The sequence below is a fragment of the Orcinus orca genome, chromosome 12 (genome assembly GCF_937001465.1).
Source record: "Orcinus orca chromosome 12, mOrcOrc1.1, whole genome shotgun sequence".
NCBI classification, from domain to species: Eukaryota; Metazoa; Chordata; class Mammalia; order Artiodactyla; family Delphinidae; genus Orcinus; species Orcinus orca.
The window spans coordinates 55,169,437-55,197,254 of NC_064570.1; the positions used below are offsets into that span (position 1 = coordinate 55,169,437).

General features: G+C 34.7%; 1 pseudogene; it reads right to left on the minus strand.

The window, feature by feature from the left end:
• Positions 1 to 9,328, minus strand: part of LOC117199356 (cerebral cavernous malformations 2 protein-like) — a 29,325-nt pseudogene extending 19,997 nt beyond the window's left edge.
• Positions 9,329 to 27,818: the final 18,490 nt, after the last annotated feature.

Here is a 27,818-nt window from a genome sequence, read left to right on the forward strand (position 1 = left end):
AGTGAACACTGGCCCACTGGTATTGAGATCTACAAGTAACAAAATAAGACTGGTTCTAAGGGTATAGAAAAATTGCAAAATGGATTCAGCTGCTGCTATGCGGTTATGGGAACAGACTGCCACCTCCAGGATGAAGAATCATTGCCAAGGTGATGCCTATACAAACAAAAAGCAAAACAGGAACAGGAAGAAAACTAGAAGGAGCAAATCCATTCTCCTTTCTCAAGTTTACCAATCTCCTTCTATTAGTGGAAATTAACCAAGAATAGCTGGCAAAACAGAAACTGATTTGGAGAGTCCCAATCCCAACATCATGAAGTTGCATATAGAAGGGTAGATTTGAAGCTGAGAGAGGCAATAGCTTATAATATATAAACACACAAATACGTACTTAGGAAAGTATATGTATATATTACTAAAACTATAGATAGATATATAATTATGTATATCTATTCGTATGTATATAAAACTCTTATAGATATGACACATAAATGTCAAGTTCAGGAAATTTATACCACCTAAAGAATATGCTTGGTCTATAAATAGTCTCTTGAGATATTAGGATGACAGCTGAAGACTCTCCAAAAGGAAAAATGATAATGATAAACAGTCTATCAATTTTAGAAAATACAGGAAAAAACCCTAAAATTTTATTCAAGAAATGTTACTTTTAAATATGCTTGCTTTAATCAATTAGATCCAAGCAGAAAACTCATGTCATATAGGGTTTTGCTAACATATTCAATGTCAAAACCTTTAAAAAATGGTTGAGCATCTTTTCATGTGCCCGTTGACCATCTACATGTTCTTCCTGGAGAAATGTCTATTTAGGTCTTCTGCCCAGTTTTGAATTAGATTTTTTGTTGTTGTTGTTATTGAGTTGTATGAGCTGTTGATATATTTTGGAAATTAAGCCCTTGTCAGTTGCATCACTTGCAAATATTTTCTCCCAGTCTGTATTTTAAAAATCACTCTTAAATAATTTTTAAAAAAGATAAAAAGTCAGTTAAGTAATACAAAATTAGAACACTATCCACCAAACCTGACCTAATTCACAAGTTAATACTGAATGAATGAGGAGAACATTTTTTCAAGGTGCACAGGAAACATTTACTGACTGTATTAACCCTATGCAGAAACATTAAAAAGTCTCAGTATATTTAAAGTATTTAAGTAATATAAATTATACCCTCGTACATACTGAAGGTAATTAGACATCAATAAAAATAAAAAATCTAAAGCATCAACCTACACTTGGTAGATGTTCTATATTTGTGGCTCCAAAAAGTAGTCACAAATATTTCAAACTAAATAATAATAAACCCCCAAATGTCAAAATTTGTATGATACAAAGTTAAGGCACATTTTAAAGAGCAAATAAAACATAGGTTAATAATTGAAGAGAAATAGTAAATACAAAATGTGAAATGAATGACATTTCAAAAATAGATAAAAATAAAGAAAATAAAACAGTTAAAATCCTAGCCATGCTAATCAAGAAAAAATAAACAAAATTAACTATATCACACATGACAAAGAGGGCATCCCTAAAGATATCCACAGGCAGCGACGTTATCTTATGTAAAAGTTCCCAAAGAAGGACTAGCTACATTCCTGCAGTTTATATAACCCACAGATACTACAATGGAAAAGCACAAACATTCACTTATTTTTCATATTAAAATAAAATGGAAAACTGGTCAATAACAGCAAGAGAATGATAAGTAAAATGTATTTTGAAAGACTTAAAGAATCAAAATAGAGAAATGCTTACTTAGTTTGGCTATGTTACTTTCCAGATGTATGCACAGACAGAAGTGAGAAAAATTCTACTCGGAAAGACAGAGTTTGTATAATTTATACCAGTGGGGCTGCATTAGACATATCTATTTTCACTCTAAGCACAAATCTTAAGGGTATAGAGTCCTGCTTTGCATAATAAGTGTAAACTGGTAGTAGCAAACCAAAAACTATAGAACTGAGAACTTCTGGATTCTACCCCAAGATGCAGAGCTAAATAGTGGGACACTTCCTCTCTTGCAACAGAAAAAGAGGTGGACTAACTTCAAAATCATAACTGGTAGCAGATCAAATAACTGGCCCAAAATCTAAGAAAATACAATGCTTGAAGAGAGAAAACAGATGCAAATTCACACTTACTGGAATAGCTGCTACTGAACACATTAGAGTTTAGCTAGAATTGCTGACAAAATATTAAAGGTCAAGTGCAGATTGGCAGGATAGTGTGAAATCCCTGGAAGGAGTGGTCAGTATATACAAGCTCTTTTTCCTGAATCTTTACAGAAACAACTCTGAGAGGTGTCTTTTGTGCTACAGACATAGGAGAGAGGAATGGCAGCCTTTCAAGAGGGGCAAGAAACTCAACTCAGATTCTGCTCCTTGTTATCTCTTCTATGGAACAAAAGCTACATTCTTGTGTATGGAGAGGAGGAGAGGGGTGCAGGCATATGTGTATATGCTCATATCCAATGTAATACTCACATCCAGTAGGTCAAACTATATGGATATAAAACAGATAAGTGTTTGCCAGGGGTTGGAGGAGGAAAGGGGCTGACTGCAAAGGAGCTTCATATGAGAAATTTAGAGTGATGGAAATTTACTCTTTGTTATCGGGGTGTGGGATACATGGCTCTATGCATTTGTCAAAACCCATTGAACTGTAACATCGCAAGGAGTGACTTGGTTGAATACTGTGATAGGGTGCAAGACACACTACCCCAAAATACGGCACCTTAGTACATTGAATATTTTAAGCTAAAAGAGTGTGAGAAAACCACAGAAGCAGGAATACCACTGTGACTCCCTCCCCCCCACCTCACCCTTCTTCCCTGAAATGGGTCATAAAAGCCTCATGTGAGAGATGCCCTTCCTATATCTGGAGAAAAGGAGCACCCTTATCTCGGAAGACAAAGGGATGCCAAGAAGAATCTTAACAAACAGGCCTTGATAAGTTTTTCCCAGGTCGCTACACTTAGCTTATACCCTTTTGTCCTATCACATTTTCCCATGACTTTCTACTCTTCATCAAACCTAGTATAAACATGCTTTTGATCTTCATTTTCTTATGAAAGCTTCTGTGCCATGTAAAACTGATATTAAATAAATTTAGGCTTTTCTCTTGCTAATCTGTTTTGTTTTGTTACAGAGCCCCACCCAAAAACCAAGAAGGGTAGAAGGAAAAGCTATTTTTCCCCTCCCCTACAATGTAGACAAATGAGGAAATAGAAAAATCACCATAAGAACACCATAGTAATAACTGTTGCAGGCAAGATTCATTGATGAATGACAAAATTAGTGGACAAACTTTAAAAAGAAACTAGCTATTTGCATACTCCAATATACCTTCCCCCCAACTTTTTAACTACTTTGATAGTTTCAAAAAAATATTATGAATTCTCAGTTACCTCTCTATCAAGGAGATGGGAGTTCAATTGCCTTCCTTTTCATTGTAAGCTGGGCTTAGTAACTAGATTCTAATGATAGATTATGAAAACGAAAAACTAGCTCTTTGGAGGAGACTTGAGTAGACATGACAACAAAATGCAGTTTGGGATCCAGAATTGGATCCTGGAATTGAAGAAGTACTTTAGTAAATAAAGTCTGTGACTTTACTGGTATTGATTATTCAAGGAATTAACATTAGGAGAAGATGAGTGAAAGTTATATGAGAACTTTCCATACCATTTCTTAAACAACTTTGAGATATAATTTGTAAATCATAAATTCACCCATGCACAATTCAATAACTTTTAGTGTATTTACAGAATTATGCAGCTATCATGAAAATCTAATTTTAGAACCTTGCATCACCCCCCCAAAAGAAACCCCATATCTGTTAGCTATCAGTCCTCATTTCTTTCCACCATCATCCCTTCCCAATCTAGACCACTAATATACTTTCTGTCTCCAAGTTTGCCTTTTGTAGACATTTCAAATAAATGGAATCATTCAATCTATCTTTTATGATTGGCTTCTTTCACTTAGCCTAATGTCTTCAAAATCCTTTCATGTTGTAGCATATATTAGCACTTCATTAATTTTTATTCCATTGCATGACTATTCTGTTGTGCAAATGGATAACAAAACCACAATTTTTAATCCCTTCATCAGCTGGAAATTTGTATCATTTCTACTTTTTGGCTATCATGAATAATGCTACTGTGAAGGTAGCATACAAGCTTGTGTGTGGATATATATTTTGGGTTCTCTTGGGATTATATCTAGGGCTAGGATTGCTAAATCCTATGGTAATTCTACATTTAACATTTTGATAACCTGCCAAACCGTTTGCGGGCAGCAGTCCTACAAGGAAGGAGCCTCTGCATTTAAATAGAAAGGGAGTGTTAGCTTTCAATAGGGAGGGCTGGGCAACTTCTGCAGGCTCAGGGATTGCAGTTATATCTAAGGATTCAGCATTTGGGGACACCTGTCAAATTAGGGTCCTATATTTCCCCAACACCGGCCCTGAATTTGGCGTAGCGAACCTGATTTAGTTGGGTTTTTAACCTTTTCTGGACCTCAGCCATTCATACTATTAAGTCCTTGGCCTGGCCTCAGCTTTACCTGTCCTCCAGCTGCAGGATAAGAGTCACTTTACACACTGCCAAAGGGACACTTTGGCTTTCACGCTAGCTTTAATTACCTATTAATCCCCTGCAGCTTTTCATTACTTTTTTCAAGGTATCAATGATACTTAGCAATAAATAGGTATCCTGTCCCATTGTCTTTATATTTACTATTTCCCTTATGCCTCTCAAATGTCTGATAAATGGCTACAGCTTAAGCATTCCCTTTCACTGTTAAACCATGCCAGTTCACTACTTGTGAGACTTTTAACAAGTGGATCACCACCTTGAGTCAGGGGTTCTCTGTGCCCCACTTATCATCTCATGATGGCAGAGAGGCTGGCAAGACATCCAGTTACAAATATTGTTGCATTCTTTCTTGCACCACTCCTGAGAATTACTGTCACTAGTTTGTTTCTGAGGAAGCAGAAACTGAGAAAGAGTTTATCATATGAAGTATTAATTAAGGATCAACACTGTGAGGATGAGGGCGGCAGCAGCACTAAGAGGAAGAGGTGAAACCGATTCACACCTGACAAATTTGACCATCCTCATGAGGAGGTTTGGAGTCAATGTAACCTGTCAGCATTTTCCAACATTGCGATTGACCTTGTGGATTCATTGTTGGATATGCGCCACATAGGAAAAGCATGGCCTTGGGTGAGGTCGTTCTCTGCCGCTGTGTCAAACCCTAATTCAGATTCCAAGAGGGGTGACAAGTCCTTCTTTAAAGAGTAATCTGGGTGGTGCACCACACCTATACCTGTATATATAATATGAGATAGAATTAAAAATAGGGTACTCATTTCTAACTTTCAGTCTAATATTCTGCTTCACCATGGTGTTCCAGGTAGAGAAATAGAGCAGTATTTTTGCCTACAATTGGGAATTAGTTAAAAGATGGTTATAATTTTTTTGTGTGACTTTTTTTCTTAAACCAATACTGCTCTCAGTGATACCTTTCCTGTGTAACTGTTTTTTGGTAAAAAGGGTTCCTATCGCTCAATTTGCAAGGTGCATAAGTGTGTTTTTCTTTTCCGATTGTGTGTGTTTCCTATTCCTAATGTTTAACTGTTTAATACAGATTGCCTATTATAGTGTCTATACAAATCATCCATGCTAAACTATATTATTTTATTTTATAAAGTAACCCAGGCAGAAGAAAAATTTTAAAGCAGACATATGTTTGTTTCTCTGTGATGTGTTGAAAATAAGATATGTTGATTCTGAATAATTTGAGAAATAACTTTAAAATATATTTTTTAAAATAGGAAGTCTGCTCCTTAGAAATAATAATTGGCTTTTCTGTTTATGTGCTTGTTTGTTTCCTTAGCTTCATTTCTATTTTTTCTTATGTGTCACACTGTATTTTGGATTTGAACAAGTTGACACAGCAATTTTACAGTTAACAAATAAGACATTTTACAGAGCATCTGGTTGCAGACAGTTAGATATTTAGAGTTAGAGACTGAGGAGTTAAGAAATAAAAGATTCTTATCAAGAATGCAGAATACAGTGTTGTAAAAAACAACACACAAGTCTGATTTTCTTGCAATTTCTAATTTTTATATCATGGAATACCAAAATGAAAGTAAAATATATGGGATGTATGCAAGTTTAGATAAAAACATATGAGTGAAATGTTTTTTACGTGGACACATTTATCATTGTAAACATCCTTAAACAAATACAATTCATACGATAATAATTCATTAGTTGTTGTTTTACAACCTCTATAGTGTCAATTTAATGCATGTGGTAAATTTTTCTTCAAGTTGAATAATATTCCTATGTATGTGTAGCAAATGCTTTTCTGTAGCAAATGATTTTTAGTCTTTCCACATCAAACACATAGTCATTTTGAAACTGCATGCATACAAATGAGAATTACATGCATGTAAATTTGCATTTGAAATGACTAAATTTTCTTTCCATTTCCGTTCTTTATTCTCAACAATAAACTGTTTCTCTTATCTTAAAAGAATATATTGATTCTAAGCTCAGGATTTTTTGACATTAAAGCCAAAGCAGATGTTTACATCCAAGTAATAGGACCAGAACATTTTTTGTTACAATGACCTACTTGGCATTTAAACTTAAAATCTTTTAGAATAAAGGGCTTAGATTTCCATAGGCCAAAATTTTATTTGCAGTTTTTCTTCTAGAGCAAAATGATGACAACTATCATATCTAAACCACAGGTATTTTATAAATTCAACATATTTTTAACAAAAAGATGTTTCCTTACAATATCATGAAAGGCAGAAGGCTCAAGAACTCATGAAAATTGCCAAGAGGTATATACCTAATGTTAGAAATTAATTAAAATTATGTTCTTATTTTCAGTTATAGAAATTCCCAATTAAATGCTTAATCTAGATTAAAAAGTAACTCACATGAAATTACTTAGTGTCCTATGATGTCCTAAGAGTTTTATTTTTTGTGATTTTTAAAAATAATGAGCATTATCACAAGGAGATGATCCGAAGTTACGGAATTCTTCAATATTTTGTCACTATTTTTGCTCTAAATATGTTGAAATTCAATATGACAAAACAAATATATAGCTGTGGATACAGATTCAGTTATAAAGTATTAATATAGTGATTGCTAGAGTTAGACTTTCAGAAACAGTAAAAAGACCTCTGAGGCAAAAGTAGAGTAGGAACACTGAGGGCATAAGAATTAGAATCGATCAAAACCAGAACATGAACCCCAAACACAGAGCTGTTAATTTAATTCAAGGGTCAAACTAAAGAGGTTCATAAAAGTAAAACATGAAAGAGTTTGCAGATACCTTCCTCAGGTCCCTAGCATGATCCCTGAATCTAATTTAATGTTTCATATTTTTTGAATGTGTTTTTCTAATTGTTCCAATATTATTTGTTGAAAAGATTATTTTTCCACTAAATTGTGTTTGCACCATTCTCAAAAATGAGCTGTCCATATAAGTGTGGGTTTACCTCTGGACTCAATATTCTGTTCCACTGATGTATGTGTTTATCTTAATTTCAATACTGCACTTCTTTTATTGCTATATAGCTTTATAAAAAGTTTTGAAATCAGGTAGTGTTAACCCAACTTGCCTTTCCTAATTTGTTTCATCTGTTCTAGATATTTTTTCATTTCTATGTGAATTTTCAATACCACAAGAACTTAAAATCTTACTAACAACCTCATGAGGGAGCTTGGAAGTAAAACCTTCCACAATCTTGTCTTGTAATGATTACAGTCGTAGCTGACATCTTGGTTGCAGTCTGTGAGAGACCCTAAAAATACTACCTACAAAAACTGTGAGATAGGAATTTCTAGTATCTGGTCTGGCATGTAAGAAGTCACCACTACATTCTAACAATAAGTAAAAAGCTAAACCGACTGAAAAATTAACAATTCTTCTTGGATCCCTTAACTAGGGTAAGACACAGGACAAATGCCTGCCCTGAAGACTGGAGAGTCAAACGAAGGAATACAGGGAGTCATAGCTTAACAGAGCAGACGCTCTTGAGGAAGAACCACCACAGGAACCTCAACAGTAATTGACGAGTTGCAGAGGTTCAGTGTGGACAAAACCAAGAGTTAAAATCTCCAGGTGGACTCAGTCTTAGGGAGATCTCCACAATACAGTGAGGTTTACCTTCAGGAATTTGACCAGATTCTCACAGTAAATATCAAAGAAAAATCTCCTGTGGCTTCTGGTTGGGGGAAGGAAAAAGGGACCATTTTGAAATACACCAGAGAACCCTGTTCTTAACAAGGCTTTCCCTTAGAGGAATCTAGTTAACCAGAGCCTAACTTGTTGGAGTATTATCAGAGGCTAACTGACCTGGAAAAAGGGAAATACCAAATTCCAGGCCACACTAGATATTTTGTTCCATCAAAGGGAGGAGAAAAACCTGAGACACTGTTGTGAAGTGCACAGTCTAGAAGCATAGACTCATCAAAAGACTGAGACCTAATCATAGGACTATAGAATGCTTCCTCTCCCCACAGACCTCACCACCACATTGCTAAAAGCTGATTTACAGCAGTTGCTTTTACCTAGTACATCACCTAGGTACTATCAAGAAAAAATTCACAAGACATACCAATGGCATAAACTATCTATCAAGAAACTATCTACCTATCAAGAAAAAAATCACAAGGCACACCAGTGGAATAAAACAACTTGAAGAGACAGAGCCAGTATCAGAACCAGACACAGGAGGAATGTTGGAATTATCAGACTGGGAATTTAAAACAACTATGATTAACATGCTAAGAGCTCTAATGGATAAAGTAGACAGCATGTAAAAATGGATGGGTAATGTAAGCAGAGAGTTGGAGATTTTAAGAAAGAAGCAAAAATAAATGTTACTGATTGAGAAGGTGGAAGCTCTCGGCGAAGCTGCAGTCCCGGGCTGCCTGGTCACGCCCTGCTTCCTCCCTCCCAATCCGCCCCTCTCTCCAGCACCGCCACCTCTCTCCCCGAGTGACTGAGAGCCTAGCACCCCACCCCCGCCACATGGCATGGAGCCAAGATCCCAGCAGAGCCCTAACTACCCATTTGGCATCTCTTACCTCCACAGTCGCTGAGCTGCCCCAGAGCCCGAGCAGAGGGCAGCATGACCCCCTAGGCTTGCCGCAGCCGTGCCCATAGCCACAACTTCACTGCACTCTGGTTGGATCCTGCTGGCCAACCCCAGTCCGCCCTCGGGTTCACCATGCCAGCTGTGTGGCTGACAGGGCCTTGGTGCTATGGCCATGTGTCAGGCCTGTGCCTATGAGGTGGGAGAGCCGAGTTCAGGACATTGGTCCAACAGAGACCTCCTGGCTCCACGTAATATCAAACAGCGAAAGCACTCCCAGAGATCTCCATCTCTACTCTAAGACCCAGCTCCACTCAACGACCAGCAAGTTACAGTGCTGGACACTCCATGCCAAACAACTAGCAACACAGGAACACAACCCCACCCATTAGCAGAGAGACTGCCTAAAATCATAATTGGTCACAGAGACCCCAAAACACACCACGGGATGTAGTCCTGCCCACCAGAAAGACAAGATCCAACCTCATCCACCAGAACATAGGCACTATTCCCCTCCACCAGAAAGCCTACACAACCCACTGAACCAACCTTAGCCACTGGGAGCACACACCAAAAACAACGGGAACTACGAACCTGCAGCCTGCAAAAAGGAGACCCCAAACACAGTAAGATAAGCAAAATGCAAAGACAGAAAAACACACAGCAGATGAAGGAGCAAAGTAAAAACACACCAGACCAAACAAATGAAGAAGAAATAGGCAGTTTACCTGAAAAAGAAATCAGAATAATGATAGTAAAGATATCCAAAATCTTGGAAATAGAATGGAGAAAATACAAGAAACATTTAACAGGGATAAGAAGAACTACAGAGCAAACAAACAATGATGAACAACACAATAAATGAAATTAACTATTCTCTAGAAGGAATCAATAGTAGAATAACTGAGGCAGAAGAACGGATAAGTGACCTGGAAGATAAAACAGTGGAAATAACTACTGCAGAGCAGAATAAAGAAAAAAGAATGAAAAGAATTGAGGACAGTCTCAGAGACCTCTGGGACAACATTAAACACACCAACCTTCGAATAATAGGGGTCCCAGAGGAAGAAGAGAAAAAGAAACGGACTGAGAAAATATTTGAAGAGATTATAGTTGAAAACTTCCCTAATATGGGAAAGGAAATAAGTCCAGGAAGTGCAGAGGGTCCCATACAGGGACACATTAAGACACATATTAATCAAACTATCAGAAATTAAATACAAAGAAAAAAATATTAAAAACAGCAAGGGAAAAACAACAAATAACATACAATGGAATTCCCATAAGGTTAACAACTGATCTTTCAGCAGAAATTCTGCAAGCGAGAAGGGAGTGGCAGGACATATTTAAAGCAATGAAGGGGAAAAAACTACAAACAAAATTACTCTACCCAGCAAGGATTTCATTCAGATTTTATGGAGAAATTACGACCTTTACAGACAAGCAAAAGCTAAGAGAATTCAGCACCACCAAACCGGCTTTACAACAAATGCTAAAGGAACTTCTCTAGGCATCAAACACAAGAGAAGGAAAAGACCTACAATAACAAAACCAAGACAATTAAGAAAATGGTAATAGGAACATACATATCAATAACTACTTTACATGTAAATGGATTAAATGCTCCAACCAAAAGACATAGACTGGCTGAATGGATACAAATACAAGACCTGTATATATGCTGTCTACAAGAGACCCACCTCAGACCTAGGGACACTTACAGACTGAAAGTGAGGGCATGGAAAAAGATATTCCATGCAAATGGAAATCAAAAGAAAGCTGGAGTAGCAATTCTCATATCAGATGAAATAGACTTTAAAACAAAGACTATTACAAGAGACAAAGAAGGCCACTACATAATGATCAAGGGATCAATCCAAGAAGAAGATAGAACAATTGTAAGTATTTATCCACCCAACATAAGAGCACCTCAATACATAAGGCAAATGCTAACAGCCATAAAAGGGGAAATGGACAGTAACACAATCATTGTAGGGGACTTTAACACTCCACTTTCACCAGTGGACAGATCATCCAAAATGAAGATAGATAAGGAAACACAAGCTTTAAATGATACATTAAACAAAATGGACTTCATTGATATTTATAGGACATTCCATCCAAAAACAACAGAATACACTTTCTTGTCAAGTGCCCATGGAACATTCTTCAGGATAGATCATATCTTGGGTCACAAATCAAGCCTTGGTAAATTTAAGAAAATTGAAATCATATCAAGTATCTTTTCCGACCGCAACGCTATGAGACTAGATATCAATTACAGGGAAAAATCTGTAAAAAATACAAATACATGGAGACTAAGCAATACATTACTAAATAACCAAGAGATCACTGAAGAAATCAAAAAGGAAGTCAAAAAATACCTAGAAACAAATGAATGAAAACACGATGACCCAACACCTATGGGATGCAGCAAAAGCAGTTCTAAGAGGAAAGTTTATAGCATTACAATCCTTCTTCAAGAAACATCACAAATAAACAACATAAACTTATATCTAAAGCAATTAGAGAAAGAAGAACAAAAAAACCCCAAGGTTAGCAGAGGGAAAGAAATCATAAAGATCAGTAATAAATGAAAAAGAGAAGAAGGAAGCAATATGAAAGATCAATAAAACTAAAAGCTGGTTCTTTAGAAGATAAACAAAATTAATAAACCATTAGCCAGACTCATCAAGAAAGAAAGGGAGAAGACTCAAATCAATAGAATTAGAAATGAAAAAAGAGAAGTAACAACTGACACTGCAGAAATACAAAGGATCATGAGAGATTATTACAAGCAACTCTATGCCAATAAAATGGACAACCTGGAAGAAATGGACAAATTCTTAGAAAAGCAGAACCTTCTGAGACTGAACCAGGAAGAAATAGAAAATATAAACAGACCAATCACAAGCACTGAAATTGAAACTGTGATTAAAAATCTTCCAACAAACAAAAGCCCAGGACCAGATGGCTTCACAGGTGAATTCTATCAAACATTTAGAGAAGAGCTAACACCTGTCCTTCTCAAACACTACTAAAATATAGCAGAGGAAGGAACACTCCCAAAGTCGTTCTAAGAGGCTACCATCACCATGCTACCAAAACCAGACAAATATGTCACAAAGAATAAAAAATACAGGGCAATATCACTGATGAACATAGATGCAAAAGTCCTCAACAAAACACTAGCAAACAGAATCTAATGGCACATTAAAAGGATCATACACCATGATCAAGTGGGGTGTAATCCAGCAACACAAGGATTCTTCAATATATGCAAATCAATCAATGTGAAAAACCATATTAACCAACTGAAGGAGAAAAATCATATGATCATCTCAATAGGTGCAGGAAAAGCTTTCAACAAAATTCAACACCAATTTATGATAAAAACCCTCCAGAAAGTAGCCATAGAGGGAAATTACATCAACATAATAAAGGCCATATATGACAAACCCAGAGCCAACATCATTCTCAATGGTGAAAACTGAAAACATTTCCTCTATGATCAGGAACAAGACAAGGTTGTCCACTCACACCAATATTATTCAACATAGTTTTGGAAGTTTTAGCTGCAGCAATCAAAGAAGAAAAAGGAATACAAATCGAAAAGAAGTAAAGCTGTCACTGTTGGCAGATGACATTGATACTATACATAGAGAATCCTAAAGATGGTACCAGAAAACTACCAAAGCTAATTAATGAATTTGGTAAACTAGCAGGATACAAAATTAATGCACAGAAATCCCTTTCATTCCTATACACTAATGATGAAAATCTGAAAGAGAAATTAAGGAAATACTCCCATTTACCATTGCAACAAAAAGAATAAATTACCTAGGAATAAACCTACCTAGGGAGACAAAAGACCTGTATGCAGAAAATTATGACACTGATGAAAGAAATTAAAGATGATACAAACAGATGGAGAGATATACCATGTTCTTGGATTGGAAGAATCAATATTGTGAAAATGACTGTACTACCCAAAGCAATCTACAGGTTCAATGCAATCCCTATCAAACTACCAATGGCATTTTTCACAGAACTATAACAAAAAATTTCACAATTTTTATGGAAACACAAACAACCCTGAATAGCCAGAGCAATCTTGAGAATGGAAAACGGACCTGAAGTAATCAGGCTTCCTGACCTCAGACTATACTACAAAGCTATGATAATCAAGACAGTGTGGTACTGGTACAAAAACAGAAATATAGATCAATGGAACAGAATAGAAAGTCCAGAGATAAACCCATGAACCTATGGTCACCTAATTTTTGATAAAGGAGGCAAGAATATACAATGGATAAAAGACAGCCTATTCAATAAGTGGTGCTGGGAAAACTGGACAGCTACATGTAAAAGAATGAAATTAGAACACTCCCTAACACCATTCTCAAAAATAAACTCAAAATGGATTAAAGACCTAAATGTAAGGCCAGACACTATAAAACTCTTAGAGGAAAACATAGGCAGAACACTCTGTGACATAAATCACAGCAAGATCCTTTTGACCCACCTCCTAGTGAAATGGAAATAAAAATAAAAATAAACAAATGGGACCTAATGAAACAAAAGCTTTTGCACAGCAAAGGAAACCATAAACAAGATAAAAAGACAACTCTCAGAATGGGAGAAAATATTTGAAAATGAAGCAACTGACAAAGGATTAATTTCCAAAATTTACAAGCAACTCATGCAGGTCAATATGAAAACAACAAACAACCTAATCCAAAAACGGGTGGAAGACCTAAATAGACATCTCTCCAAAGAAGTTATACAGATTGCCAACAGACACATGAAAGGATGCTCAACATCACTGATCGTTAGAGAAATGCAAGTCAAAACTACAATGAGGTATCACCTCACACCAGTCAGAATGACCATCATCCAAAAATCTACAAACAGTAAATTCTGGAGAGGGTGTGGAGAAAAGGGAACCCTCCTGCACTGTTGGTGGGAATGTAAATTGATACAGCCACTATGGAGAACAGTATGGAGGTTCCTTAAAAAACTAAAAATAGAGCTACCATACTACCCAGCAATCCCACTACTGGGCATACACCCTGAGAAAACCATAATTCAAAAAGAGTTATGTACCACAATGGTCATTGCAGCTCTATTTACAATAGCCAGGACATGGAAGCAACCTGAGTGTCCATCGACAGATGAATGGATAAAGAAGATGTGGCACATATATACAATGGAATATTACTCAGCCATAAAAAGAAAAACTATGTTATTTTTAGTGAGGTGGATGAACCTAGTGGCTGTCATATGGTGTGAAGTATGTCAGAAAGAGAAAAACAAATACTGTATGCTAACACATATATATGGAATCTAAAAAAAAAAAAAAAGTGGTTCTGAAGAACGTAGGCGCAGGACAGGAATAAAGACGCAGATGTAGAGAATGGACTTGAGGACACGGGGAGGGGGAAGGGTAAGCTGGGACACAGTGAGAGAGTGGCATAGACATATATACACTACCAAATGTAAAATAGAGAGCAGCCACATAGCACAGGGAGATCAGCTCGGTTCTTTGTGACCACCTAGAGTGGTGGGATATGGAGTTTGGGAAGGAGAAGCAAGAGGGAGGAGATATGGGAACATATGTATATGTATAGCTAAACTATGTATATAGTTTTTGTTATAAAGCAGTAACTATACACCATTGTAAAGCAATTATACTCCAATAAAGATGTTAAAAAAAAAAGAAAAGAAATGTTATCCAACAAAAACAGTGCAAAAGAATGAAGAATGCCTTTGATTAGCTTACCAATAGACTGGACAAAGTTGACGAAAGAATCTCTGAGGTAGAGTGTATATAAATAGAATCCTTGAAAACTAAAGGCAAAGAAATCAAAGACATTGCAAAACAGAACAGAATATCCAAGGACTATGGGACATCTACCAAAGGTGTAACTTATGCATAGTGGAGATACCAGAAGAAGGAGAGAAAAAAATCAGAAGAAATATTTGAAACAATAATGACTGAATATTTCTCCAAATTAATATCAGACACAAAAGCACAGATTCAGGAAGCTCAGAGAACACCAAGCAGAATAAATGCCAATAACGTGTCATTTTGATAGTACTTAAGATCAATAACAAACTCCTGGAAGAAGCCTGGAAACTGTCTCAAGGACATTAATGGTGTTGTAAAGGGCCCACATTGAATATTTCTTCTCTCTCAGGCATCATTCATTGTCTTCCATCACCTGATGGCTACTGTCTTGAAAACAATTATTTCATATATGTTATCTTTTATTGTGTGAAGTTATATTTTTAAATAGAAATACCTGCATACATAATAGTCAACAGTATGATCTCTTGGAGTTCACTGGTAAACGTGAACAAACTTTCGAACAGAAATTTTTTTTTCTTTTTAACTCAGAAGGTATTCTATTACCTAAATTAGTTAAAAATAGTCTTGCAAAGTTAAGTTCTTCTCAGAATAGTACAGACTTTTCTTTGTATTTACAATTACCCCCAAGATCTCTAAAACTTATTTCTACCAGTTAATATTGTTTTAAATAAATTTTAAATACTTATATGTACTTCCTATTTTCAAAGAAATGAAACCCCATTTTAATTACAATGAAATAGAAAAAAGTACAATTTTCTTTAATAAGCATACTAAATGATTTAGGTGGTTACAGTGATAAATACTAAAAGTTCATGATGAGAAACCCCACCCTCCCCATCGTGACCTTACCTTAAGGAGAGAGAAGTTTCAGTATGACAAAGAGAAAGATTCATTTTTGTTTTCCTCCTGAGATCATGAGAGAAAGAGAGAGAGAGAAACACTAGATAATGGAGAAGAAATGGGAAAAAAGCGGAACTGATTAACTGACGAGATGCACAGATTACATTCGAGGACAGTAAAATTGCTTTAAGTTTGCAAAAATGAAATAAATATGGTTCTTGCAGTGTCCATTACTGTTGGTTTTATTACTGTGATATAAACCCCTTTTCTATCTGCCTTCAGATTGTCCAGAATTTTAAGATACAAATGCTTGCTGAGAAGGATTGTTGTTATAGAAGCTAAATTGACCTTGATCATCACACTGATAGTGACATGAAGAAGTGTAGCAGCCACAAAGCCTAGAGTAGAGATAACCAGAAAGCATAAGAAATTTTAATAAAACGTTTTGAGACATTGAAATGCCTTGGTTTATGAAATTCAAGTCATAAAGCAATGTTAACTGGATCTCTATAGATGGAGAAACTGTAAGCAATTTATTTATGCAGGCAAAACTCCAATAGTTACAACACCCAAATGGAATTTGTACAGTTTGCATCTTTTGTAATGAAGAGATTCCACTTATTTACTAAACAAAAGCACTGAACCAGAGGAGTAGCAACAAGATAATAATCTATTGACTGTACTAGAAGAAAATAAACACAGAGATTTTGTTAAAATTATAGGTTAACTTATTCTATAAGTTTTCTTCCATTTTTATAATTTTAAATGTATCCACAGTCACCAATAGTGACTTACTTGAAAAATCACATATAACCAATGATCATATGGCAAAGAATGGGTTTTTCCATATATATAAATATGTCATTTTGAGGATATACATATAAATAAACTGTAAAGGCAGTGCTACCTTAGACATAATATACTATTGCATCTTCATACTTGCATGACTTACATAACACTTTCAAAATTGACAAGTATGTCATGCAGAGTCTAAATCCCCATGTTTTCATACAGTTCTAGTAAAATTGTTAAATTGTCATTGCCTTTTCAGTTCTAAAAAGCCTTTATGTTTTGAAATGTATAATACTAACTCAAAGAAATAGAAAAATTGAAAGCTGCTGAGAAGATGCATACAGAGATAAAAAGACATGTAAAATTTTGAGTAGAAAATGAGTAATAGAAATATTCTTTAAATATTTAATACTGAACATATCCTTAGAATTAGTGGAACCTTACCATTGAAGCCAGTAGTTTACATTTCTTTTGCATTTAATCCTCTATTTCATAGTTGTTCTTTGTTCACTTCAGGAATGTTTCAGAATTCTGATGGCCTATTACCAGCAAGATAAAAGAAATTGCAGAAAATATACACCAGTCGTACAGTTGTGACATGCACACCTGAGACAAAAAACCAATCAGACAAAAGCAAATGCTCCTGGTAGTTGGCATATGAGTGATTATTGAAAAATTTTGGTTCAAAGCATAGTGTATCACTTTTGTAGACAAAAATATGCATCTGAATTAATATTAATCCTCGAGTTAGAAATGTTAGGAATGTAGTTGAGCATTTTGACAGTCAAGCAGAATTTTCTAATGCAGAGCTTGAAAAACAGAATCTTCCACAAAAATTTATAAGGTTCTAAGACTAATAATCCAGCAAATGAAGCAGTGTAAATTTCAAAAACTTCAGGATTTTCTTTGATTGACTGCCAAAGTTTACAAGAAGCTCTTTATATATATATATAAAATGTAAAAACTTACTGTACTTTAGTAATCTTACAGAGTTCAACGACTTTCAAGCTTAATGAATTTAAAATGTTATTTGTTACTTCTCTGAAAATCCTACCTTATCCATGGTGTAAATCCAAAAGTACATGGGATTGTAAAGATTTCTGACACGGAGAGATTTCCTAAGCTTTTCTGAAACAGCCAAACAAACACTGAAATTCTGAAATAAACCCAGGGCATCATATGGCTCATTTATAATTCTCTTCTTGTAACAAACAGGACAAAAATCTTCCTTCAAGTATTTGATTTTATTCAGTACTTGTACCTCATAGAATTTCTTAGTTATATAGGATCATCTCTGTTGGTTGAGGGGGATGGTGCAGAAAACAGATCATCATGATCATCATTTTAAAAACAAACAGGTTCATTTTACTTACTTTACCATGCAATTGGAGTGTACTTTGTTTCTTTTTTAATGCACTCAATTCAACAGATATTTTATACTAATGTCCTACTTTGGATATTGTGGTACACAAAAATAAAATATGTTCTCAAACAACTGATAATACATTTAGGAGTATATAATGACTTTTTCAAATAAATACACTGCAAATTAAAATATGGTCCTTTAATACAGAGGAGTAAAATTGTTTTGGGCTTCTGTGACAACAGTGAATATTTCCAGTTCAGAAAAACAGGAAATACCTTAAACAACTATTATTTAGGTTGGTTCTTGAAAGATATATAGCATTTCACCATATAAATGATCTGCTCTTACTTTAGGCAGGTTGTGTTAAAGTCTCATGAAAATTCAAGGACTCAGGAGCACATATAATTCTTGATTCCCAAAGCTAACCTTGCTTCCAGACACAAGCTGCCTGGCTGAGATGTGTACAAACAGTGTTACTAATATTTGTTTGAAGAATATATCACTAACTTATATATAGTCTCCAAATATATGCTTATTATTATTTTAAGCAGATGAAGAAACTAAAAAGTAATCAATGCAACAGTATGAGATGACAGTGCAGCAGAGCAGAAACACACATGATGGAAATTATAATTTATCATATGGTTTTAACTGTAGTGAAGTAGTTAAAGACATGATATCTAGTAACATAATTGTCTGCAATCATGGTTCCATATTTGTAACATATTCTTGGTTTTATCATTGGCAAATTACTTCCTCCCTTTGTCCCCTCATTTATAATAGCAGCCATATTGGTGATCTATCCATTAAATAAATATTTGTTAAGCACTTAGTAGACACTATTCAAGGCATCAGTGGACAAAATAGACAAAAAATTTGCATATGTGGAACTTATATTCTAGTGTAAAGGAAACAATAAATAATAAATAAATAATATAGTACACATAAAATAATCTAAAAGGGTTTGGAAATACTCAAAGGATTTTTTTTTTTTTTTTGCTAGTATAGCCCAAGTAGGCTTTATTGAGAAGTTGAAATTTCATCTAAACCTCAAAAGATATGATGGACTGAGCACTGCTATATCAGGGAAAAGAAAATTCCAGGCAGAGGAAGAATGTCTGACATGCCTGGAGAAGAGCAAGGAGGGAAAGATAGAAGGAGGGGGTACAAAAAGAAAAGAAAGTCGGATGGGTATCGGACTCTTTGGGGCCTTGTTGGCCATTTTTAATATTTGACTTCTACTATAAGATAGAGAGTTACTGAAAGGTTTTGAACAAAGAGTGACACAGTTTGACTTATATTTAATAGTATAACCCAGAATCTAGAGTAGGAAGTAACTACGTAGCTGGTAGGTATGATAGTGGTTTAGACTGGTGTGGAAGCAACAATACTGCTAAATGGTGATCAGATTCTTGAGTTAGAATTGATAGGATTTCTGATGGATTGACTATAGAATTTGAGGGAGTAAGAGGAGAAGCATGAATTCAAGCATGGGGCCAGAGGAAATGGAAGGATGGATTTGTCATTGAGATATAGAATACCATTGGTGGAGAAGGTTTGGAAAAGAATTTCAGAATTTTTCTTGTCAGTTTGAATGTCATGTGGCAATATTAAGCAAGAAATGTGAAATTGGACGTATACATCTGGAATTCAGGGGAGAAGCTGTAATTTAGGAGGGAGATATACGTTTGGGAGTTGTCAGTAAAGAGCTATTATTTAAAACTATGAGATTGGGTGAGCTCATTAAATTAATAGGTAGAAGATAAAAGTTCTAGGATTGAGTCTGGAGGCACTCCAATGATTGGAGAGTTTGGAATATAGAAGAAAAAGAACCAAAGGGGTCTTTAAAAAGCAGTCAATTCAGCAAAAGAAAAAAACAAGAGAGCACGGAACCTTAGAAGCCAAGTGATGAAACTATAGCCAACCAAAGAATTTATATCCAAGTGGGAGTGATAAACTACAGCAAATGCTGCTGATAATCAAAATAAGATAAGGGCTGAGACGTGATCTTTGGATTTAGCAATGCATAGGTAATTAGTGACCTTGACTGGAGTGGTTTCAGTGGAGTGATGGTAACAAAATACTGACTAGAGTCAGTTTAAAAGAAAAAGGAAAGAGAGGAATTGAAGACATTAAATATGGAAAATTAGTTTCAGGAAATTTGCCGTGAAGTGCGATAAAGAAGTGAGGCAATAGCTAAAGAGTAAATGGGTCAAGTAAGGATTTTTTTTAATGGGATTGTTAACATAATATCTATACATTGACGGAAATACTTGAACAGAGAGGTGTTGAGGATCTGGGAGAAAAGGGGGAATGTTCTAGCCAGGTTCTTGAGCAAGAGAGGGTGGGGTATAATGCACAATAGGAGGAACTATTATAGATAGGTGCAAAATAGTTCATCCTTGATGACTGCACATGTGGTAGTGAAATAAGAAGCAGGTATTTTACAGGGGATTTTTTTTTTATAAGATCTCTCATTATTTCAGTTTTCTCATAGTAGCACAAAGCAATATCATCTGCTGAGAGTGAGGATAGAAAATGAGGTGTCAGGGGTTTAAAGAAAAAGATTATATAAAATACCCGTGTAGAGAAATGAAAAAGTGGATTAAGTGACTTCATGAATTTAAAATGAGAACAACCTCCATGGTACATTTATTTTTCTAGTCTTAATCAGCTGCATAGATACAGAATACACAGAAAGTGTATTTTAAGTAGAAGTGTCATTTTGACAAGCTAGTTTGTGGAAGTAAAAGGGGACCAGAAGAGGGAAAGACATACACAAATGTTTGATGATACAGTACAATTTTAGTCGGGCAAAATAGGAAGAAACACTATTAAAGGTATGTGAGAAAGTAGAAGCATAGTAGAATAAGTCAACTTTGTTATATATGGAGAGCATAATGTCTATTGTATAAATCAACCTTATTCCTTATACACATACACACACATTTATAAAATAATCAGTTTTGATTGTCATTTATGTTATCACTAGTATGTTCTGCAACTTTTACACAGGTTATTTGAATTTGAACCATTTCTAAGAAAGATTTTTTTCAATAACTTTCTCAAATAAACGTCACTTTCTTCATTTTAAAAATGAGAATAAAAAAGATTAAGAAATATGTCAAAGGCCATACTTGTATCTGTCTAGTAGAGTAGGGAGTAAAATGCAGATTGCTTTTACTCAGTGCCTATGTTATTTCTGTTTTACCAAATTGCCTGTCCATTGTAACTCAAGATTTTCAAGATATAGTATGTTGAAAAGAAAAAACAAAATACACTAAACTACTATATGGAATAACAATTCAAAACTATTTTTCTTATTATGTGAAAGCATAGAATTATTTTAACCAATAGATAATAATGTTTAGCATTTGAATATTATTTACTAGCTAAAGAAATAGTTTAAAAAGTGTCCGTTCCTATTCTAACAATTCAGTTAGATGAGTTATATTATCTCTATTGTAAAGATCCTAAAACTGTTAAGTGTAAAAACTTTTTACAAATGCACATAGCAGAAAGAAGCAGTCTTTGTGGTTTTAAATCTCTAGGTTGTTCCAGTATACCAAAATGCCTTTCAAGTAAATTGGCACATGCAAAAAATGCCATCAGATACATTTAATACCATAAAGATAATAACCTAAAAGAAAGTTTGAGTTTAATATCTTAGAAATTTGTGATTACACACCCATTAAAAGAAGTTTTGTGTAGTTTTAAGGAAAATAAATAAATGATATTAACTGTTTAGAATACTTCAAGTTAATTATTCTTGCCTCTTTCATAGAACAGTTCTGTAGGTCCACAAATTTATTTGCAATTCATCAAAATTACAAATACTGTTAGAAAGTGACATATGCATATGTTTTACATATGCTATGCAAAAAAAGTCCAATTATATTAATTTACAAAATGTATAAGAAAAATGTGTGTAAATCCTGGAAGCATTTAAGCAAAAAATTGTAGTAACATTAAAAATTGAACAGTATTTTTATGTGTGCAGGGGTTATTTCTTATATTTTATTAATATAAGTTAATTTCTTCACAAATCAGAAATCAAAGTTAAACCCGTTTGTTTCTTCTTCTATTTTATTTCAAATAGCACATGTCAAATTCATACTATATAAGAAAGTGCCCTATAAAATGCTACACAGATGGTAATTATTATTTATATGCCATATACTATTATAACAAAGCAGCATCCAATTTGTTGAGGAAAACACTGAGATCTAATGTTTTATTGGAAAAAATCTTTATTGCAGACCTATTTTTTTAAATTAAAACAAGAGTCTTGGGTTTTCTCACATTCATATTACTTCTAAGAATTTTATGAATCTTCGAACAATTTTTGCTTTTACTTAATATGTTTTACCTAAGAATCCCTGAAGTTGATTTAACTGTGTCATAAAGACAAAAAATACCCATTTATAGATAAGTTTTATATGAAGCCCAACTTTCCAAAAAAAATGCTTAGATCATTAAACATTTTAAGTTTACTTTTTGTGATTTTATCTCCAGTTTTAACTACAAGTGTAAATTGTTACTTCTAAAAAGCTGTCCGTTAAGAAAAGAAAAATAATTGCCTTATAACTAGTTGCCAATGTGCCTTTAACATGAGTTAGAAATTCACGCAATTCAAATTGTTTTAGGAAGAGAAAATGGAATTTATTGTTCCACATAGTCTAAATGAAAGCCGAGAATTGGCATGATAACTTTGCTTCTCTCATTACACAAATTTAGGATATGTTTCCTGATTTTCACTCTATCTATAACAACCACAGAATAAACGTAACAATCATAAATACTTCTGTTACTTCTGCCAATACTGCATCAATAATAACCATCCACATCTGTTAGTGCTACAGGAACTTCTTAAGCGGAGACCATTGTCCCACAGGACCATATTTTCTCTCATGATAAGGGCAACAACTGAAAAGATTTCTTCTTGAAGATCTTTTTGACAGTAAACAGAGAATAGGAGATTCTCAAGACATTTTTTTTTCAGTTCCTAAAATAAGATTCTTGAGAACTCTGTTAGATCACTCAAAATATCCATAATGTTGATAAAGACAATGTCAAAAATGACTGTGAAAAGTCTTAAAAAGTGCTTTATGGAAAGAGGAAAGTAACACTCTAAGAGAATGTATTTCATATAATATATGATTTTAAATATTACATGTAAAATATTAATATAATATTGTAAATACATATTAAGTACTATTTACATCCCTAAAATTATGCATTCAGTTTTTCTATTTTAAAACAATTCCTAATTTTAAAAATGAAGCATTTTCTTATATTGTGGCATACATAGTAATCCCAATATAAATACAGAAGTGATGAAAAACATGTATGAATGATGAAAATTATTATTATGGCCCCTTCCCAATAATGTACATATGGTATATGCTGTATGTTTTTTTGGAGTGTGTACTCATTATATAGGTTTAAACCTTTGTTCTTTTATTTATTTATTTTCTATCTACACTCACATGGTGAACTTATCCAGTCTTACGATTCTAGATATCATTCATATGCTGGTAACCCTCAAGGTTAGATCTCCAAATATTTCTCTCCAAATTCCAGCCTCATATATCCTATTTGCTTACAGTATATCTCCACTTGTATGTATAATATCTATGCCAAATTTAATGTATCTAAAACTGAAATCCTGTTGATTCTCCAAAACCATTTCCATTTGCAAACATTTCCATCTTAGTTGATGTAAGTACCATCATCCCAGGTATTTTGTTCAAAAATCTTGGACTCATCCTGAGTCATATTCTTTCTCTTGCTCTCTCCTTGAAATCAACTAAGCAGAAAAGCTTGTATCTACTACCTTCAAAATATTTCCTAAATCTGACTACTTCTCACCCTTTTTATCCCTTTGTTTCCCATAGCATGCATTACCTGCCAATATCGTGCATTACGCTTATTTATTGATGGCTTTTAATATTAAATCTCCATGCTAAACTATAACCTGTGATAGGGCAAGGATCTTTGTTAGATTTATTTAGTGATATATACAAAACACCTAAAACTTAAGTCAATGAATATCATCTCTTGAATGAATAGAGTTGTTATTTGTATTATGCTATCACTACTTAGCCAGTGTTGAACACAGGATTTGAAATATAGCAGTGAAGTATTTATGAAAAAATTAGTGAATGAACACAATGAATTGTGTGAGCATTCTAAATGGCACTCAACCAGAGTAAAATGCACTTAGCTACACAGACCACTTATGAAATATGTTTTCTGGCATCATAAAACAGTATCTTTTTTTCCTGACTCAATTAAAACTATCTGTATTCATATTCTAAATCATATGACCTTTTTCTCCTCTGTCTTCTTTCTGTTAGTGTTTAGCTTCTCTTCCACTCCATTTGTTTGAGCAAGTATTATCAATTACGAAATGATACAGACACTCAGACAGACATTATCTTGACAAGCCTCACATTCCCAAGCATAGTAACAGTCAGCTGCTTGTTCAGATTCCATTCTCTTACAGAACCACTTACGCTTATCTGCTGATTCTGACACAATAGAAAGAAAAATTTAATTAATATTGCTATGTCGATCAAACTGAGCTTCCCTTGCCCCGAGAAGAACTAAACAGTTACATATTACTCTTTCGCTTATATACACAGTTGTGAGCTAAGAAAACAGTCCGCTCTGAATCCTACTGCCATTTCAATATAATTTACAAGAGAAATAATTCTTTTTCATATCAATATAAAGTGTGCCATTTTTACTTAACTTTTCTGAAACATTTATTTTGATTCTAAAGAGCTTAATCGATAATTTCTTAATTGGGAATGAGTAGCATAGACCACCAGTCAAAATGATTTATGGGGCTCCCCTGGTGGTGCAGTGGTTGGGAGTCCACCTGCCGATGCAGGGGACACGGGTTTGTGCCCCGGTCCGGGAGGATCCCACATGCCGCAGAGCAGCTGGGCCCGTGGGCCATGGCCGCTGGGCCTGCGTGTCCGGAGCCTGTGCTCCGCAACGGGAGAGGCCGCGATGGTGAGAGGCCCGCGTACCGAAAAAAAAAAAAAAAAATTATGAGTTTTAATTTTTAAAAATCTGTTCATTAAAAAATATCCAATATCTATCTATCTATCTATCTATCTATCTATCTATCACCTATCTACTTACCTACTTATCTATTAATCTACATTTTCTTTCCTGAAATAGTACTTTGAAACTTCCTGAGAAAGCAATAAAATATTCTTCTTTTGGTTATTTTTTCTAATAATTTTTCAGTCAGAATTTAATACATGCTGATGAAAGTCCAGTAACTTTAGCACTTTAATGTTCTTAAAATAGTGATAAAGTAGCATAACATTTGGAATTTATGAAAGCCTGAATGATATTCTGGAAGACCAAATTTTAAAATTGAAGAAGGAAGAACACACCAAAAATATAGACTTAAATTTGTATCAGTCAACATAGAGGCATATGAAGTATTTACTGATTTTTTTACAAAGTTACATGGAAAGTCAAATTTCTATTATTACACTGATGGCTTTTGTCTATGAGTAAAATATGGAGGTCCAATGATTGACAATATACTTGTTAGAAACAGACCACATCACTTTGCCTGCTAGACCAGGTACTGTTGCAACACCTGGTTAGTGAAAGTTGAAGAAATATTTTGTAGTTTTGCATCTGTTAGAGCTGCTGGACTATAACAGATATGTATTAATTGGAAGTAGATGTGAAGCTTGCAGCAGCTTCTAAGATAGGAAGCAAACCATCAGCACCTGTCAAGACTAAGGACTGAAAAAAGATGAATCAAATGCTGTGATGTGTGACTTCAAACACAGTGTCACTTTTGTGTACTCATCATTTGTAAAAAGTGTGGGGAGGTGTGGGATTTTGTTAATATGTAAATATTTTCATTAGTGTCTTAAAGATATGAAAAAGAATCATTGCCTGTCAAGTTAAAAAGGAGTAAATTAGAAATTCAAAAGAACACATAAAACTTTGACAGTTCTAATCAAATACCATCATCATGATTTCACAGTGCAAGATGCACGGACGCATGAAAGATATAGGGATTGGCAGTTTTAGTATGAAAAACATTGCCCTTTTTTTCTGACGGATTAAATGTGATCAGACAATTTTAAATAGCAAAGCCCTCCAAACCTAAAATCATATTTTCATGCCCCTCAATGATAGAAATCAAATTTTATCAATAGGGTCACTTTTCAATATGCTGAAAAAAATAAGTTATTGTTTCTCTTCTTTTGTCAGTGCATGTTCTACAAATGTGTCTAACAATTTACTAATAACTAGGTAGAGGAGACTCCTATTTTTATAATTCATTTCATTGTTAAACAAGATGTTTACACTATTATGCTTTTCACAGGCAGATTTTTTTTATTAGTCATCCATTTTATACACATCAGTGTATACATGTCAATCCCAATCTCCCAATTCATCACCCACCCACCCACACACACCCCCGCCCGCTTTCCCCCCTTGGTGTCCACACGTTTGTTCTCTAGGTCTGTGTCTCAATTTCTGCTTGGCAAACCGGTTCATCTGAACCATTTTCTAGGTTCCACATATATACGTTAATATACGACATTTGTTCTTCTCTTTCTGACTTACTTCACTCTGTATGACAGTCTCTAGATCCATCCACATCTGTACAAATGACCCAATTTCGTTCCTTTTTATGGCTGAGTAATATTCCATTTTATATATGTACCACATCTTTATCCATTCATCTGTCAATGGGCATTTAGGTTGCTTCCATGACCTGGCTATTGTAAATAGTGCTGCAATGAACATTGGGGTGCATGTGTCTTTTTGAATTATGATTTTCTCTGGGTATATGTCCAGTAGTGGGATTGCTGGGTCATATGGTAATTCTATTTTTAGTTCTTTAAGGAATCTCCATACTGTTCTCCATAGTGGCTGTATCAATTTACATTCCCACCAACAGTGCAAGAGGGTTCCCTTTTCTCCACACCCTCTCCAGCATTTATTGTTTCTAGATTTTCTGATGATGCCCATTCTAACTGGTGTGAGGTGATACCTCATTGTAGTTTTGATTTGCATTTCTCTAATAATTAGTGATGTTGAGCAGCTTTTTATGTGTATGTCTTCTCTGAAGAAATGTCTATTTAGGTCTTCTGCCCAGTGTAGGATTGGGTTTTTTGTTTTTTTTAATATTGAGCTGCATGAGCTGTTCATATATTTTGGAGATTAATCCTTTGTCTGATGATTCATTTTCAAATATTTTATCCCATTCTGAGGGCTGTCTTTTTGTCTTGTTTATGGTTTCCTTTGCTGTGCAAAAGCTTTGAAGTTTCATTAGGTCGCATTTGTTTATTTCTGTTTTTATTTCCATTACTCTAGGAGGTAGATCAAAAAATATCTTGCTGTGATTTATGTCAAAAAGTGTTCTTCCTATGTTTTCCTGTAAGAGTTTTATAGTGTCTGGTGTTACATTTAGGTCTTTAATCCATTTTGAGTTTATTTTTGTGTATGGTGTTAGGGAGTGTTCTAATTTCATTCTTTTACATGTAACTGTCCAGTTTTTCCAGCACCACTTATTGAAGAGACTGTCTTTTCTTCATTGTATATCCTTGCTTCCTTTGTCATAGATTAGTTGACCATAGGTGCATGGGTTTATCTCTGGGCTTTCTATCCTGTTCCATTGATCTATATTTCTGTTTTTGTGCCAGTACCATACTGTCTTGATTACTGTAGCTTTGTAGTATAGTCCGAACACAGGCAGTCTGATTCCTCCAGCTCCGTTTTTTTTCCCTCAAGACTGCTTTGGC